This window comes from Leguminivora glycinivorella, chromosome Z (assembly GCF_023078275.1).
Source record: "Leguminivora glycinivorella isolate SPB_JAAS2020 chromosome Z, LegGlyc_1.1, whole genome shotgun sequence".
Classification (NCBI taxonomy): domain Eukaryota; kingdom Metazoa; phylum Arthropoda; class Insecta; order Lepidoptera; family Tortricidae; genus Leguminivora; species Leguminivora glycinivorella.
This window is the reverse complement of record NC_062998.1, coordinates 12640073-12657833: the sequence shown is the minus strand read 5'-3', so window position 1 is coordinate 12657833 and position 17761 is coordinate 12640073. Positions and strand designations below refer to the sequence as shown.

Here is a 17761-nt window from a genome sequence, read left to right as displayed (position 1 = left end):
TTTATGCAAAATAGTAAAATATACGAATAGACGTGCAATTGTAGCTTGGTTTCAGTAGTGTACGTTAAGTATTTCTATATTAAAATTCAGCTCAAAGTTTAGTAGAAAAGGGCCCTTATGCCAGAGCGCGTTCGAAAATATGAAAACTGTTGTTAAAAAATGTTGTAATTACTTACAACTTTTGTTTATAAGTTAGTTTATGTTATATAGGTACGATTCAATGAAGTACTTTGATACCTAATTTAAAAATTACCCGATTTAGGTACCTAGTCGTCACTTAAAAATAAAAATCTTACTCGTGAGTAGCTACTAAGTGCAATCTGACTTCAAACCTCACTCGGCGGCGTGTCAAAGCGAAGATGTTCTTCCTTTGACTAATGCCGCCGTTACCACTGTCTCTCTCTTACTCGCGACACTTCGCACGCCGCGCTCTTCACGTGGCAATGTTGCAGCAGTTGACGGTACGTAGTTTATGAATGGTCCCTTATTGGTGACATTATCGGTGGTAAGATGTGTTTTCTTCCGATATACTAAGTGTCTTAAATAATTAAAAAACAAATATTAAGAATTACAAATCGATCTGGTAGGTACTGTGTGAATTAATAATTATAATAAACGTTTTATGAGAATTACTGATTAATGATCAAGATTTTAAGTTTACTTCATATAACATTTTTTCTTTGGTATTCTGTTATAATACAAGATAAGTAACTAAAATAATAAAATACATTAGCAATGAGTAATTTTTATCTGTGATGGTCATAAGGGCCCTTTTCCCAAATGTATGGGAGTCAATAATTTGTGATTTTTATGTAACTTTAAAAATTTATAAATAAAAAAATAAGACATGCAGAATAATTCTGACACTTTAGTTATAAATGTGTAGACTGATTAAATATAATTTAGAAGTCTCTATACGAAAATTATTATTATTATAGGAGCAGATGTTAAATATTCTAATTGTGATATTCTGATTAAAATATACATATTTAATGAACCATGGGATTTTATTTCTATCCTTAAATGTAAGTTGAAACATATATAACTATGTACTATAGTTCAGATAGCAACATATTAGAAGAAAAGCCAAAAAAATATGTTTTCCTAATTTTTTTCTTATAAGCGACTTGCCCTAATCAAAGCTCGATTTTTCATGATCTGGAAGTCGATGAAACACAATCACAACTGATTCTCAAAGAAATGTACCTTGAGATACACAATCATACAATCAATCGTCATCTATGTAACTTCCAATGGGAACACCCTTAAAGTGAGTTTCAAACTTCTTTTCACGTTTTCTCAAAAGTGCAATACTTAGCATGTGTATGCTTGATGATTTAAAAAAAAAAAAGTACGTGGCCTAGGGCCATGATTTTTTTTGTATTAGATAGCTTATTTAATGCAGATTTAGGATCTGTGCCTAACTCAATACCTGCCATAAGGGCCTTTCTGTGATGGATTGTCACATTTAGATATCGTTGTTATACGTGTGAAGTACGCACCGAGACAAGCCGAGTACTCAGATATCTATCACAACGAGTGACACTTAGTCGTATATGCGATATCCATCCTCACTCAGTCAGTACATTACCTCACAGGACAGGGACATGCTTGCCTAACTTACCTACTATGCATTATACCATGTGTAAGTATTATCGTGAAGCAAAGCTTTAGAAGTAACTAACGTCTAAAATTTCGTTTAAATTTGCAATTGGTTATTTTTTTTTACATAATTTAGCTATCGTGAATACTTATAAAAAACAAAGTAGGGGTAACCCAATGCACAAATTGAAATTGTACTTATGTTTGACAAATAAATGATTTGGAATTGGAACAGGCTACAAATAATATAGACACTAACAAATAACATTTTGATAGGTGTCATCTTAACATAGCCCACCCTTTTTACAATATTCAGTTATTCAATTGGAGTTGAGGAAAGTGTTTGGACAGTTTTCTATGTCAGAAGGGGCGCAAAAGAAAAATAACACATTTACTCCTCCGCCATCAAAACAACGCCATAAATATTATCTGTACGGCTGTTTGCAATACTTAGATATCTTTTACAGTCCCGGCTTCCTCGCTTAATGAAATCGAAACGAAACTTCCCCTTCACTCTTCGATTTTGTAACTCCGACCAACATTGTTGTTACCGCAATAGAATGGATTTCAATGTTAGGTAGTTACTCTTCGATCTCGTTTATTGGACAAACGGAGAATATTGCACATAACGAATTGGGGTTTCCGTATTACCTTGCCAGTTGCCAGTGCAAACGGTACATGAGGTTTTTACAAACTTTTGCGGTTTACTTTGCTGCATGATGTACGTAACAGGGGGCCGATTTTTGAGTCTTACGCGTTCGAATTCAGAAAATTGTCACTGAAAATAATAGGCTTAAAAATAATAGGCCGTTTTCAACCGGTATTTTAGTGACAGTGAGACTCAAAAATCGGCCCCCAGGTAGGTAATGGGTGGATTTAGAGTCGGCTGGCCAATCGGTATAATAATAGTTTATTGAGCCTGACATTGTGATAATAGATCGACCGCAACGCCGGGCAGTGCTAGTTGACATCACCATCCCCCATGATGAGAATCTCGTGAAAGCTGAGAAGGACAAGTCCAGTAAGTACCTAGACTTGGCTCACGAGATAACCGCCATGTGGGATGTTGAATCAACTATCATTGTTCCGATAGTCGTTTCAGCGAACGGTCTCATAGCGAAGAGTCTCGACCAACATCTTAAGAGACTCTCGCTAGGTGGCTGGATCAAGGGCCAGATGCAGAAGGCGGTGATCTTGGACACAGCGCGGATAGTCCGACGGTTCCTCTCTCTGCAGCCCTAACCACCGGCAGCTTGGGCCCTGCCCCGCTTCTGGCGGCACCCTAGGTTAGATCTTTTATAATATGTTTATATGTTTTTATATTGTTTTGTAAATGTTTTTATATTTTATTTCTATATACATATTGTAAAATACCTAGCCTAAGAAAGAAAATAATTACTGAGAATAGTTTATTGCTTCCGCATTGGTTTTTTACAGATGTTTTTACAGATTCTAAGATTGCATCACAATATGGCACCCTGTAAGGGTATTGCAAATTTATAAGTAGGTATCTAACACTAACACAAGTGACACAAAACATAATTTAGTTATGGCAGATATCTATTACTTTCAAAATATTCTTGTATAAAATGAGTGAACACTTGCGCGAGTTCAAGTCGTAAGCGCTGTTTACATACACTTTTAGTGCTGGAAAATGGGGACCTAGGATCTTCGAAGTATATCACGATGCAAATACCATATTTAAATCGTGTTTTTGGATAAATTTATAAATTAACATTCAAAATATAATTCAACATTTGAAGCAAAGCAGGTTTTATGGTAATTCAATTCGAATAACGCAAACATCCCCTAATTCCTACGCGATTAACCAAATTACCTTACCTAAACCAAATAATGCAACATTAATGTTTTAAAACATTTTTCATTGTAAAGTAATCAATTGGAAAACTACCACGCAGCCGATTTTTCCCATAGTTTTATCACTAAATGGTTCTGACTAGGTATCAAAGAGCAATCACTCATTAAAGAGCACATCTGCGCCTACAAGTTTGTTTGGAAAAACTTTTCTTACCTATTGAACTTTCACAACAAAGCCGAGTTCCACTAATTGTCCTGTCTCCATTTGAGTTAAGTGTTTCAAATAAGGTTATAGACAGGAATCCGACTACGCAATTGATGGGTAAGAATTAGGAGGCACGGAATCTAGCCACCGCGAGCACTCATGCCAGAGGCCGAGTCTCCTGACTCGAAACATGTCGCAACAGTCGCGATATTATAACGTGAGTACTTACAACTATTTATATTGATTAAATATTTGAATATCTTTCACGAAAGTTTGACGTCTATATATCTGCTACTATACAGTAAGTCACAACGTATTACCTACGTATAATATACGTTATGATGAACTATTTGGCCACCTTGTTGGTTGCAATATGTCGGTTGCTATAAAGCCGCTTTGTCAGTTTATTCATATAAAGATACAAGTAAATCTCGCCTTAATGGTAACCGATAAAGTGGGACGTTTTACTAAACACACTCACATATATTTGATGTTAACTAGGTATATAGATCAAAAGTTCCGTGACCACACTCTGATCATAAGTGGGTTGCAATGCTCTAAAATACAAATCAGAAGATATAACTAGGTATCTTAATAATACGCATTTATTCAAAACCAAGGGACGTTAACCATATCGTATTGTTATGATCGTCGCTTAGCACCCATAGTACAAACTTTGCTTAGTTTGGGGCTAAGTTGATCTGTGTAAGGTGTCCCCAATATTTATTTATTTATTTATTTATGATATCTTATAAGCATTGTTCGTATTGAGCCGTAAGATTAGTCGTAATTGCAGATACTATTTGACCTCCGTCATTTCTAGAGAGAGCGTGTTTGTTTACAACTTTAATAACTTCGCGGCTATCGATGTCTGCAAGCAAAAGTCGACGTTTTATGATGACATTATTTGTCATTCATGGAAAGGGAAAGAGCTTTGAACCAGTTTCGGCGTGAATCTTTCGCGTTAAAGTTTAATCATGACTTTCCATTACAGAAGGTTCCTTACTATTCAAGTGATATTAAGACTTTTTATGTGAAAATACGAAAGAAATCCTAAATTTTCTTAATGCCTCACATGAATCATATTACAACCCATTTCTATGGATAACTACAATTTGTCTTTGTATCACAATAAGTAAAAAAAACTAGTACCAGGCTACCAGCCATACAATCAATACAAGACGGATATAAGTAACATAAGTTAAGGTACCTATAAATTTTTTCATGTCGTGTTTTGTGTTTTATGTAATTTCAGTTTATCGTTAAGAGTATGTATAGGTACCTAAGGGAACGTACCCAAACTACGTGTCACGTTTAGGGGGAGGGGGAGGGGGGTCGTCAAAATACTACGCTTGGTCACAGAGGGGGGGGGGTCTAATTTCTTGTCACGTAACCTGTGGAATATTGGCCCAGCCGTGGCCAGCAGTGGGACGCATATATAGGCTGGCGATGATGATGAAGGTTATAGGATGAAAATCATCGTTTAAAGGCCGGAAAAAAAGATGACAAACACGCGTCGTTAAAATTAAATATTAAATTTGATATAGACACACAAATATATATTGACAACTTTCTGAATAATTTTTAAGAAAAAAAACCGTCGCCTTTCGGGTTCTGGTGAAAGCTACTTGCGAATACGTTGGATTATGTAGAAATGTGTAAGTATTTTTTAAAACTGCAAATGCTTTAATTATTAGATGACAACACAAATGAATATACGTATAACGTTAAGGTTTGAGGAGTTTCCTAATTCCTCATGAATCCGATTATATTATAAGAAATCGAAGCTTGACAAACTTTGACTTGAAAACTCAATATGCTTAACAAACATAACTAAATAAATGTCACTGTTCTGAACTTAAATGCATGCTTTTCTTACAAATATACCAAAGTCACTATAGGAGTTCGGTTCTGACTATCATCAGCAGTTCCACTGCACCAAATGTCACTGTTCTGGACGTAAGTGCATGCGGTTTTAAAAAAATACCTAAGTCACTATAAGCGTGCCGTTCAGATTTGAGAGTTCGGTTCTGACCATCATCAGCAGTTCCACTGTACCAAATGTCACTGTTCTAGACGTAAGCGCATGCTGTTCTTATAAAAATGGCAAAGTCACTATAAGCGTGCCGTTCAGATTTGAGGAGTTTGGTTCTGGCCATCATCAGCAGTTCCACTGCACCAAATGTCACTGTTCTGGACGTAAGTGCATGCTGTTCTTATAAAAATACCGAAGTCACTATAAGCGTGCCGTTCAGATTTGAGGAGTTCGGTTCTGACCATAATCAGCAATTCCACTGCACCAAATGTCACTGTTCCGTACCTAAATGCATGCTGTTCCTTTAAAAACACAAAAATCACCATATGTATGCCTTTCAGATTCGAGGAGTTCCCTCGATTTCTCCAGGATCCCATCATCAGAACTGGGTTCTGAGAAAAATGGGACCAATCTGTATGCATTCAATCAAAAAAAAAATTTTCAAAATCGGTCCAGTAACGACGGAGATATCGAGGAACAAACATTAAAAAAATGTCCTTTTTGAGAGATATGAGGCGACGGTTAAAAATTTGATTTAAAACTTCATTTATAAATACTACGTGAAAACTACAGGGGAGAGGGGGGGGTCTTGGTATATGCTACGCTTGATCACGGGGGGGGGGGGGGGGGGGGCAAAAAACGGCACAAATATGGTCAGGTAGTTTGGGTATGGTAGATCTTGCCTACGACGTTCGGCTCAAGAATGCTTCGAGCATTGTTAGTGCGTTTTCACATTATCCGATCCGATATCGGATGTCGGAAGGATTTCAAAGGCAAAAATCAAAGATGGCGGCTTAAATGTATGGGATAGTGATCCTTTATCCGATATCGGATCAGATAATGTGTTAGCACAACCACAAATAAAGATAATGATTTGGCGTTCAACAACCCTAAATTGCTGAAAGGGAAAGTGCCATGCATAAGAAACCGCTGAACCGCTGTCAAACTAGGGTTTTGTACGTAGTTCAAAGGCTGACTGGAAGAGAACCCGTTAAGGGATAAGTCCTCCTACATTGTATATTACTGACTCTGTAACTGTGTTTCTTTTGTTTCCTTTATGTACCTACAATAAATTTATACATACAGATATGCATACATTATTCTGTGACATCGTAACGCGGCTTCATGACTACGGGATTATCAATAATAGAAATGTGTAGTTACAACAAATTGTCTTAGAGCAATGAAAACATTTTCATTTCCATATTTCGTCCTCATAGCAACATACTAAATCATGATAGTTGCAACCACCGGTGAAGTACATTTTTTTCTCAGCCAAACAATGTTCTCTCTCGATACAATAGCCAGCCTTTTGTTTACATGATACGGCTGAAAAATAACATTATAAAGTTAATTTACATCACTTTAAGCTGGTGCTAAAATTATCCCAAAATCGAGCATAATAAACTGATGAAAAACGGACTAGTTCAAAAAATTGCCGCCATTTTATTGCCGACGTGATTTCAAGTAGTGGTGTACCACAAGTTAAGAGCATCGCAACATTTTAACAGACAGCCAAAATACATGTATATTTACATATTCTCAAGACATCAAACTCGTTCGCTTAAGTATATTGTTCGTGTCGTGGAATCGTAACACATAAGAATTTATAGTACCTACATTTCCACGTACCTTAAAAATTTTACCGCAGGCTTTCCAAACCGACGATGCTTGATCAGCTACTTTTAGAACGAACATGTACACCGTGTCCAATAAGTCCGAATACTCACATTTTACCTCAGTTCTAAAGATATAGGGATCACAGGCCATCAAATTCTTATTTAAACTGAAGAGTATATTCCTTTTAATAAAATACAAGCACAAAGTTCATGAAATTTCCGAAGTGTCTAAGAAAAAACAAAGAGGTAAAGTGCCAACAAAATACTTGCTCGGCACGCAGGTGACGAGTTATTTTTTATAAGCAGAATCTGTATGTGATAAAACAGACGCCACGTGTCCAAAATAAACTATTATGGGTACCGAGGATAGATAACGTTCCGGGCAACTAGAAAAATGTGCCTAGGTTCCAGAGCTCACCATCGGCCCAGGTGTGGGATGCAGTATGTAAGCGAGGTAAACTACCTTCAGTACTTACAGATAAAAGCGTTAAAATCAACGTTTTTTTCTTTAAAACCAAGGTTTTGGAGAAAAAATGCCTTAAAGTTAAAAAGGATGCTTGGGAATGAGTATCATGTGTCCCAACAAGACGCACCTCCAGCACATTCGGCAAATGGTATTCTAGCGTAGTTTCAGACTAATTTGGCAGTTTTTTATCCGAAACATGAGTGGCCACCCAGGCCTCCAGGTTTAGGCGTATTAGACTACTTTGTATGGTCATACATGCTTTGAAGACTAAATTTTTATAAAATCATAAACCTAGATCATTTCAAAAAGATTATTGAGAGTATTTGGGATGAAATGTGAAGAAAACGGTGCGTGCCGCGTGTGATCCGTTTGAGAAGCGTTTGAGGCTGGTAAACAAGTTAATGCCGGAGTTATTCCAAAACATTTGTTGTGAATGTAGTAAATAAGAGTGCCATTCATAAAATATAATAATAATGTAGTAACTATTTGTTCATTTTGTTTTATTGGCTATTTGTGCTGTATTCAAACTTATTGGACACGGTGTACATATTTTGATTTTCACCCTTTAAAATGTTTCTAAGACGCAACGTTTTGCAAATTTGGTCACGTCATGCAGTTCATGCACAGTTAAACTGTGGAATGAATTGTCGCCAGCGGTATTTCCGGACCAATGCGACCATCAAACCTTCAATAAAAGAGCGTACATCCATCTTAAAGGCCGGCAACGCACCTCCAACACTTCTGGTGCTTCTGGTGTCCATGGGCGGCAGTGATCGCTTACCATCAGGCAGCCTATCTGCTCATTTGCCTCCTATCCCATAAAAAAACGTTTAATATTTTTTAAGAAAAAAAAAACCGCCGCCTTTCGGGTTGTGGTGAAAGCTACTTGCGAATGTTGGATTATGTAGAAATGTGTAGGTATTTTTTAAAACTGCTTTTAATGCTTTAATTATTTGATGGCAACACAAATCAATATACGTATAACGCTAAGGTTTGAGAGTTTCTCAATTCCTCATGAATCCGATTATAAGAAATCGAAGCTTGACAAACTTTGACTTGAAAACTCAATAATTATGCTTAACAAACATAACTAAATAAATGTCACTGTTCTGAACTTAAATGCATGCTTTTCTTACAAAAATACCAAAGTCACTATGAGTGTGCCGTTCAGATTTGAGGAGTTCGGTTCTGACCATCATCAGCAGTTCCACTGCACCAAATGTCACTGTTCCGGACGTAAGTGCATGCTGTTCTTATAAAAATACCAAAGTCACTATAAGCGTGCCGTTCAGATTTGAAGAGTTTGGTTCTGAGTGTTCTGACCATCATCAGCAGTTCCACTGCACCAAATATCACTGTTCTGGACTGGACGTAAGTGCATGATGTTCTTATAAGAATACCAAAGTCACTATAAGTGTTCCGTTCAGATTTGAGAAGATCGGTTCTGATCTGACCATCATCAGCAGTTCCACTGCACCAAATGTCACTGTTCTGGACGAAAGTGCATGCTGTTCTTATAAAAATACCAAAGTCACTATAAGCGTGCCGTTCAGATTTGAGAAGTTCCGTTCTGGCCATCATCAACAGTTCCACTGCACCAAATGTCACTGTTCCGTACCTAAATGCATGCTGTTCCTTTAAAAACACAAAAATCACCATACGTATGCCTTTCAGATTCGAGGAGTTCCCTCGATTACTCCAGGATCCCATCATCAGAACTGGGTTCTGAGAAAATGGGACCAATCTGTATTCATATACATTCAATTTTTTTTTTAATCGGTCCAGTAACAACGGAGATATCGAGGAACAAACATAAAAAAATGAAAAAAATAAATAAACATACAGACGAATTGAGAACCTCGCCTCAAATCTAAATCGGCGACGGTTAAAAAGTGACACATCATGAGCAGTTCCAATCACAGAAATGAATATACACTAGATATAGGCCGTTTTCTGAGATGAAACTAAGCATGTAAGTACAATTACTAGCGTACTTGATCTTAGAAAGCAGACAAAAGTATCACGAAGCCCTCAAAATTGTCTAGTTTCGATATGTCCTGCTCGGCACGAGCAGTTTAATTAGAATGGATTATACGTCTGCCAATTTGTACTGAGTAGTCGCTTTGTCGTACTGTTTCTGGGTTTTGCTCATCATGACAACGATGGCAGCACAACGTTACGTGCAAAGCCGTTGCTTTAAATGTATTACCTACTGCACTCGATGAACTATGGAGATGCAATGGCGGTTGGCACACTGGCGACGCGCTGCGCGACGCGGAGCGACGGACTCGCATGCGGGAAAAACGCACCGTCCAACACAACGTCCGAGTTTTTTACGCACTTCCGTCCGGAGCTACGTTGCGCGATGCCCCGCGTGCCTTTCGTCTCGCGTTAATTTCACATTCGAACGTTAAGGTGAGAGCAGTTCCTATTTGTCGATAAAATGGAAACGGAACTTATTCAGAACATGCGGTAATACTTGCTGTTTGGTTTTTATACAATCGAGTCATAAGACGCAGAAGTCACTGGGTACATCCCTATTTACAAACCAGACGTATAAATAAATAAATATTATAGGACATTCTTACACAGATTGGGTGTGTAATGATTAGTATAACTTTTTTTGGTATAATTACATTTGATATAACAACATTTCGTATATATTTAAAGGATATAATTACTCATTTGACATAATTAACATTTGGTATAACCACAAAATATCTACTTTTATTTTGTATAATCATTATTTCGTATAACACTTATTTATAATAACCGTTATATGGTATAACTATCTATTGATATACGATTAGTATAATATAACTAGAAAACAGTATAAAACATTTCATGAATTAATTTTATTCTTTTTTGAAGGAATCACAGTTCTAACCTAACCTAACCTACTTTTCTGATAGCAGTACGTGTGTTTAAGGGTCACAATTCTAACCTAACCTAACCTATTTTTCTGGTAGCAGCGCGTTGTGTGTAGGGGTTACAGTTCTAACCTAATCTACTTTTCTGGTAAATGATTAATCTAATTTACTGTACAATTGTTTTTTATTCTAATTGTGCTTTAGAAAGAATTTGTGTTATACAATTTATTTATTATCAGAAATAAGCATTATACTAAAAGTGTGTTATAATAAATGATATTCTAAAAAATGATCATTATATTAAATAAGAATTATACAATTTATTAGTATATTATTTATTGTTATATGATTCAATAATTATATCAAATGATCGTTATAACGACTAAAAATATATCAAAAAAAGTTATATCGATCGATACGCACCCAAGAAATACATGTGTTCATCACACAAATAAATGCCCTTACTAGAGGATTCGAACCCAGGACCTCGGCTTAGCAGGCAGGACCACTACCAACTGCGCCATACTTTTGTTAGAGATTGTTAAGATTTAATACAACACGAAGAGTTTTTTTATTGCACCTGTAGGTAGGTTTATCAACCGCGTCATTTGATTGTTTGCTAAGCAAAATTAGAGAGATTATTTATTTATTTAGGTATTTATTCGAGAAAGTAACAGTCGTTTAAAAATTTTACATATTTTTTAAATTTTAATTTAATAATTTTTAATTAAGACCTAGTATTTCCTTATTTTATAAATAAATTGCAGTCCTCAAATCAATAAAAAACATAAGTAAGTACTTAATTTACAAAGCACAGACCAACCCCTATAGACATCCATTACAAGACGACTCGCGGTCGCCAGCCTTCCTAGTATTTGCACTGATATAAGCGCGGGCGCTCGCCGTGCCCGATCAGTATCGACCAAGTAACAGACCTGAAAGCAGCGCGTGTTTTTCGCACTAAAAAATTGGAAAAGGGTATTTTGATGCCTTAAAGATGTCCACCTGTAGTGTGAAATGGTGTGGAAAGGTAACAAGAAGCTCAAATTTAAAAACAGACGGCATTACATTCCACAAATAAGTCATATTTATAATTTATTCAGAGCCGGCATAGGTCAACTTACATTGGCCACTTACGCGTCAGTAGAGGGACAGTCATACTTCTGTCCCTTTTCATCTGGCGCGACTGCCCGCCGTCCTTGAAACGGCCAATCACAGCGCGCTTAACACATTCCCCGCCCGCTCCTCGCACCCCAAACACTGGTGACTCGTATCGCGAACAAAATATACAAGATTGCGACTCTATAGGAGGTTCTCTGTGTTACAAAGTGAAGTAAGAAAAATACTAGGTCCATAGGTACTAACCGTTCACGATTGTTACTATCAACGTCGATATCTATTGTGCCTACGTTATTCTCGCACTAAAATCCCGTCCGGACTTGCGGAGCTCGGTGTGCCATACCCTGCGGCACGCAACGTGTCTCCGTCCAAGTTCCAAACGCGCGAATCGTCGTGCGTCTAGCTGCCTCGTGCGTCGCGCCGGCGCCAGTGTGTCGTACCGTGCGTTTTTTCTATACAAAATCAAGATTCTACATACAAAGTTAAAAAACGCAACAATGGACCTTGCTGCGAAATGCGGAGCAGTGTGTGAAGCGCTATAGGGCAATAATGAGTTGCAGTAAAATGGACAGGAGCGTGCCCGAAACGTTCTGATTGAAAATACAGGTACGATGTTTGAGCTGGATTTGCTTGGGATATGATTTATCAGTCAAAAACGATGTTTATGCGTGAAGAAGTATTTAATAAAGGCCTAGAAATAGGAAAAATGGATACATACTGTTTGAAAAATCCATAAAAACTTCTCTTCCTCGTTCGGATAATTTACCCACAACGTAATGTCTGAAAAGTATGGGGTATCTCATTGTGTAGTTACTCAAGGCAAATACGTTACATGCCGAAAAAAGACAAGCAAACGTCAAGTAGACTATTATGCTTGACATTTTTCTCAGTTATGACTAATTGGAAAATCAAGTTGAATAGTTCAGCGCGCCATTAAATTTTACACCGCGGATTAATTAATCTTTCAAGATTAATTTGTGTTTTGTTACGTAACGTAGAAAAAAAATTAGGTAAAGCAAATATCATTATGGCGCACACCAGTCACACTAAGGGTTAATTGGAGAACAAAATTGATAAATGAACACGTTTGCCTACCCCAGTGACTGTTTTACGAGTTCGATAACTATTATCAATGTAAAACTTTTATGTCTACGCCATAGCATTAGCGAAGCGAGCGTTCAGCCGTTTTACTCCATCACTTGATATAAACAGTTAAACACCATGTAGCACAATTAGTACAAGAGCCCACGACCAAAATTTTTGTCTCATAGCAATACAGCCAAAACCGCATCAAATCGATAGATACGATTATCCTGAACTCGAAAATACCAATATCAGACATTTTCCGCGTAGCGTTTGATCTGACCGAATTTTCAAAATTGTCAAAGAATTTTACCGAACTGCATCATAGCAATATGTCTGATTTGCAGACTGTAGTTGAATGATAGTTCTGAGATACCGGAAACATATTTTTCAGACGTTAGTGGTGTAGCGCAAACCCGTAAAATCACTTAAAAAAATTAAAAATGAGACAAAAAAAAATGTCTCATAGCAATACGTCTGAAAATCTTTTTTATTAGTAAATTTTGGTTATTTGATGCGAACAAAACAATTTTCAGACGGAAATGTGAACGCATTAAATTTTGAGATCGTTTTGAAAATGTTAACAAATTTTACCGATCGGTATCATAGCAATATGTCTGAAAATTGTTGGACATGATAAAATAAGTTGTCCACATGTGCAAAAAATTTATATCAGACAAATTAAGTGTAGCACCTTCTCTATCAGACAACTTTTCGATACTCAGATATCATTTAAAAATCGTATTGAGGCATCTTGAATTCTCTGTTACAAACCAATGAATACGTTGCGACCCTGAATTTATTAGATGATAATTAACAAAGAATTTACCCGAAACCGTAACATTGAAGTTGAAGGACTGAAATAAATCGCACAAAAGGAAACTGGGATGAAGTTGAAAAAAAAACGGTTTATTCAAAGTTACAAAATATTCTCGTATTCAATCGCTGTCGGATTCGGAGTCGGACACCACCACAACCGCACAACGCATGACAACTAAGTGAGCGTCGTTCCAACGTTTGGAGCAGCTGCCGAGTGAGCTGTATAATAGTAAGAAAGGGGCAGGAGCGTAACAAGCGCTGAGGCTGTTGAAATTAAATACTGATTGATTTGACAGTTTTGGTTTTATTTAAAGCACTTGAGTTCAGTTCAGTTCAGTTTTTAAAATTAAATGGCTTCAGTCCATTGGGACTATTTCGCCAGTGTCAAGGTGATATGAGCTAATATTAGTAATTTTTGTACGGTAAGTACGACATTGTACGGTGACTTAGCACTTGTAAATTGATAGCTAGATTTTACAAGAGCACGTGGACTACCGGCCGTTTACGACAAAAAAGAGGCTAAACGCGTTTCGAGAACAATTCTTCATCAGCTTCTCACTACACCATTAGTTTACTGCATAATACGCTATCAATATTACACTTTAAACAACATTAATGAGTAAAAGAAAAATAAATTATTCACGACACGAAACCGCTATGATGGCGTCCCAACCGGAAGTCCCTAAAGCACTTGAGTAACTTTTACAAAAGAAATAAGTAATGACATCTGTCATCTGTCAAAGTACATATAATAGACAAGGGAGATTCTTGAATATCTATGAAGGCTGTAAATTTAAAAAACATTTAACAGAGGCGTCGGCCAGGCGACTCCGAAACGTTATTTTCGTTTTTGGGAGTATATGCTACACTTAAAGTGTCTGAAAACAGGTTTTTGGTAATCATGGCAGCAATACGAAAAGTTAAAAAAAAAATTATCCGTATTGCTATGATACAGGTCGGCTAAATTTGTTGACATTTTCAAAAATGTGCTCAGGCTATGTGCTACGCGCAAAATGTCTGAAAACAAACTTTTTCGTAATACAATTATAAAATCTATGTACATTTTCACTATCAGACGTATTGCTATAATACCGACTGCCTTTTTTTTTGACACAGCAGAAATGGCCTCCCACGCAGTTGCTACACTTTCGACCGTTACTACACACCTAGTCGGGTTCAGAATCATACAATCTAACGATTTTATAGGGTTTTTGCCGTATTGCTATGAGACATGGTTTTGGTCGTGGGCTCTAGTACTAAATCGATGTGCGTTCCCATTGCGGGTCCACTTTGGAATTTTGAACTATTGAATGTTTCAGTCTTTTTTTTTTTACTACGTCGGTGGCAAACAAGTATACGGTCCGCCTGATGTAAAGCGGTCACCGTAACCTATGGACGCCTGCAACTCAAACAGTGTCACATGCGCGTTGCCACCCCATTAGAAACTTGTACACTCCCTTTTGCTGTGTTAAGTACACAGCAAAAAGGAGTGTACAAGTTCAAAGGAAGGTTCGGGTTGCCGACGACTCAAAGGACAATAGACGGAACAAGTTAGTTCCGTAAGTCCTCCCGTCATCAGCACACCGCACCCTCTTTGAGCTCTGGCAGCCTTACTCACCGGCAGGAACACAACACTATGAGTAGGGTCTAGTGCTATTTGGCTGCGGTCTTCTGTAAGGCGGAGGTACTTCCCCAGTTGGGCTCTGCTCTAGATTCGAGCGAGACGATATCCGCTGTGCTGTGCCCTACCACACAAAGCGGAATATCATTCGCTATGCCCTACCTCCTACTCTATGCCCTACCTCCTACTGAGCAGTAGTAGCAGTAGCAGAGCAGTCTTTAGTAAAAGTTCTCAAAAAATTGTAAATTCAACCAATAATTTGTAAAAGTAGGCACTCAAAAGTTACATACGGTTAAAGGTGGATCCTCAGTCGTGCATGTCAGGTATCCATATTAAATTTCATAATCCACTTCAAATTTACAACTTCTGTAAATTTCCATTTTCCAATTCCAATTTCATTAATTGTGACTCCTTTCTGCTAACTCAATCGATCGCGATAAGTTCACATTAAGAGAGAACAATAAGTAGTATTATGTAAAATATAGGTGTGACTGAGAGTAAAAGTACTCGAATCATTGTAAATTCAAGCTTTAGTTTGTAAAAGATGCCATTTTAAAGTTTCAATCGATTAAAGGTGGTCCCTCAATTGAAACGTTTGTCATAAAAATAAATCAATTTACGTAACATTTGGTTGTTAAATAGACAATTGCCATAGTCTACCCGTTAGTAAATAGTACATTAAAGACGCGTGTTATTCTTCACGAATGCCGCAGGACAAAAAAAATATTAGGTACTTATTTTTCATTCATTTAAATATTTTGCTCTGTTGTACTCTCCGTTGCTAGGCAACGGTGGGTGCCTCGCATACGCGAGCGGTGCATACGCACGCGGTCAAGAGCGAGTAGAGAGCATATTGTCAGATTGTAAATTATAACAATTTATCTGAGATAAATTTACGAAATAAATGCAAAACACACTGAAATAATTGTAAAAAATAAATAAAATGCATTTTTCATACCGTATAATATATTTTTTCTACTAATCGACTGTAATCTGTCAATTAGGACACCACAGACTAAACTATAAGTGCTAACTTTTCAGTGTTAGATACTCTATGGCAGTTCCGACTCAACTATAATAATGTACTGTAACTGTACTGTACTGTAATCTCATTATAGTTGACTTTAAGTTAACTGTAATAATTTCAAAAATAGAACATCATACAATTTCTATACTAATTTACCATACCTGGCAAATTTTTCTGCATCTGAAATACATTTTTTTTTATTTGTCGCGTTATCGGCCAATCAGAGACGGTTATTACAAACAATTGGTTGCTAGGTAATTCGATGTTGATACAACGGTGAACGACGCTATGGACTTCCGGCCGAGCGTCAATCGTGGTCTGACGTGCTATTAGCGGTTAAAATCTGAAAATTAGTTAATTTTCCTAATTTACTGCTCAGATCTGGGTAGTGTGTTATTGTGGTGTTGGGTGAAGGTGGTAAGTGGTGTTTTGTGTTGTCCTGTTTGTAGATTTACTGTAATTTTGTAGTAAATTTTTTCACACTTTGTGCGGGTAGGACCCGCCATGGGCGATGAGAGCCCCGGCGATCCGGGGGGGTCGAACGAAAATTTTCTTTCGGCTCCGCCATCGCCGGCAGCTTTTATTACGGTAAAAGGTAATGCTGTGGATACGGAAATGAGGGAAAGTAGGAAAGGGAGACGGAAAAATCGTAAACAGAAAACAAAGAAATCTAACAATGACTCGTACTCTCGATCTAGATCGCGCTCATCCCCGTCTGAGTCAGACCGGGAAATAGGACTTAAAAATACGTTTTCGGCTTTACCAATGTCCGATTCCCAAGACTCGGTGCTTGATCTTGGACAAAAAAGTAGAGAATCACAAATTATAACCCCGACAAATACAACCCCGCCCACCCCCTACAGACGTCTCCCCCGGTATCACAAACTGAAAGTCTACCCCCGACTCCTTCGTTGGTGGTCACGGACAGGAAAATGTACACAAAGAATGATCCTGGTCCATTCACCGTACACGTGCAATATAACAGTGAATCCCCAGGCGCTACGCTGCACCCTGTGACCTTCGGACAATTTTTACATAGCCATCATAGGGAATTTCCAAACGTGGTTGACGGATCCGTCAAAGGTTTAGGACGAAACAGGGTGTCCGTCAGTTTTCACACGGCGGAAGATGCAAATAACTTCTTATTATCGAACACCGTCGCAAATAAAAAGTATAAAGTGTTTATCCCGGCATTTAATGTAACCAGAGTAGGAATCGTCAGAGGAATACCAACTGAATGGACACCAGAGGATATTCAAAATTTCATTAAGGTCCCTGCCGGGTGTGGCCCAATAATCAAATCTAGGCGCCTTAATTTCAAAAAAAACAACTATCAGGACGGTACGTTCAAGTGGTTCCCATCGGAAACGGTGGTGTTAACCTTTGACGGTCAGGTCTTGCCCAAAAGGATATTCGCTTGTTTCAACTCTTTCCAGGTGGAGGTATACACGTTTCCCACAACACAATGCCACAATTG

The 17761-nt window shown here is 37.6% G+C and overlaps 1 long non-coding RNA gene across 1 annotated transcript; it reads right to left on the bottom strand.

Annotated features, from left to right (window-relative positions):
- Positions 1-6817: 6817 nt before the first annotated feature.
- Positions 6818-13824, bottom strand: LOC125241574. Its single transcript, XR_007178748.1, has 2 exons — positions 12453-13824; positions 6818-6989 (listed from the first exon to the last, which is right to left on the bottom strand). It is a non-coding gene; the product is annotated as an uncharacterized LOC125241574 (long non-coding RNA).
- Between the last annotated feature and the right edge of the window lie 3937 nt (positions 13825-17761).